Source organism: Pteropus vampyrus, unplaced genomic scaffold, assembly GCF_000151845.1.
Source record: "Pteropus vampyrus isolate Shadow unplaced genomic scaffold, Pvam_2.0 Scaffold351, whole genome shotgun sequence".
NCBI classification, from domain to species: Eukaryota; Metazoa; Chordata; class Mammalia; order Chiroptera; family Pteropodidae; genus Pteropus; species Pteropus vampyrus.
The window spans coordinates 1533279-1535343 of record NW_011889132.1 but is presented as its reverse complement, the minus strand read 5'-3'; positions in this window follow the sequence as shown (position 1 = coordinate 1535343).

The following is a 2065-nucleotide window of genomic DNA, read 5'->3' as shown; positions in this document are numbered from 1 at the left end:
CTATATGGTCAAGTAATCTACGACAAAGGAGGCAAGAATATACAATGGAATAAAGAAAGTCTATTCAATAAATGGTGTTGGGAAAACTGGACAGATACATGCAAAAGAGTGACACTGGATTACTTTCTTACACCATATACAAGAATAAATTCAAAATGGATTAAAGACTTAAATGTAAGACCCAAAACCATAAAACTCCTAGTAGAAAACATAGGCAGTAAACTCTCTGACACTGCTCTTCATAATATTTTTTCTGATATATCTCCTTGGGCAAGGGAAACAAAAGAAAAAAATAAACAAATGGGACTACAGCAAACTAAAAAGTTTTTGCACAGCAAGGGAAACCATCAACAAAATGAAAAGACAGCCTACTGAATAGGAGAAGATATTCATCAAGGATACATCTGATAAGGGGTTAATATCTAAAATTTATAAAGAACTCACACAATTCAACACCAAAAAAATAAACAAATAAATAACAATACAATTAAAAAGCGAGCAGAGGACCTGAACGGACATTTTTCCAAAGAAGAAATACAGATGGCCAATAGACATGAAAACATGCTCAAGGTCACTAATCATCAGAGAATTGCAAATTAAAGCCACAATGAGATATCACCTCACACCTGTCAGAATGGCTATCATCAGTAAATCAAAAGCAGGTGTTGGCAAGGATATGGAGAAAAGGGAACCCTCATACACTGTTGGTGGGATTGCAAATTGGTACAGCCACTATAGAAAGCAGGTAGAGGTTCCTCAAAAAATTAAAAATAAAACGACCTTATGACCTTATGACCTAGCAATTCCATTTCTGAGTATTTATCTGAAGAAATCCTAAACATGAATTTAAAAAGATATATATACCCCTAGGTTCATTCCAGCATTATTTACAATAGCCAAGATATGGAAGCAACCTAAGTGTCCATCAATAAACAATTAGATAAAGATGATCCATATATACATAGAATATTACTTGGCCATAAAAAAGGAATGAAATCTCACCATTTGTGACAACATGAATGGATTTGGAGAGTATTATGTTAAATGAAATAAGTCAAACAGAGAAAGGCAAATACCGTATGATCTCACTTATATGTGAAATCTAAAGAACAAAATAAACAAACATATAAAACAGAAAGAGACTCAGAGATAAAGAGAACAAACTGATAGTTGCCAAAGGGGTAGGGAGTGGGGGAAAGAATGAAAAATATGAAGGGATTAGGAAATACGAAATAGTAAAGGAGATGTAAAGTACAACATAGGGAATATAGTCAATAATATTGTAATACCTATATATAGCACCAGGTGGGTACTAGACTAATCAGAGGAGAGAACTTTGTAAATTGTATAAATGTCTAACCACTATGCTGTACACCCAAAACTGATATAAAACAATATTGAATGTCAACTGCAATTGAAAACAAAGATTTTAAAAATGTTGATGTCTTAGAGAAAGACAAATATCATAGATTTTCACTTATATGTGGAATCTAAAAAAAAATGGATAAACAAAACACAAATACATAGATATAGGGAACATTTTGATGGTTGCCAGGTGTCAGGGGGCTTAGGGGGGTGGGTGAAAAAGGGGAAGGGATTAAGAAGTACATATTGGTAGTTACAAAATAGTCATATGGGTATAAAGTATAGCATAGGGAATATAGTCAATAATATTGTAATAACTGTGTACAGTGTCAGATGGGTACTAGACTTATTAGAGTGATCACTTCCTAAGTTATATAAATGTCTAATCATTATGTTGTACACCTGAAACTAATGTAATATTGTATGTCAACAGTAATTGAAAATTTTTTTAATTAAAAAATATTAAAGAAAAAAGAATACTGATGTCTCGGAGTCCCATGTCCGGAGATCCTGATTTAATTGTTCTGCAGTAAACTCTAAATATCCTCAGCTGATCATACTATGGAAGTAAGGTTGAAAATCATTATATGACCTAAAATTAGGTCAGGAATTTGAGGAGAAGCAGGAAAATACTGGTTAATAAGAGTCCCCAGAAACCAGGAGCTGATTGTGGTGGCATGTCTCAAAAGGGTGAAAACTT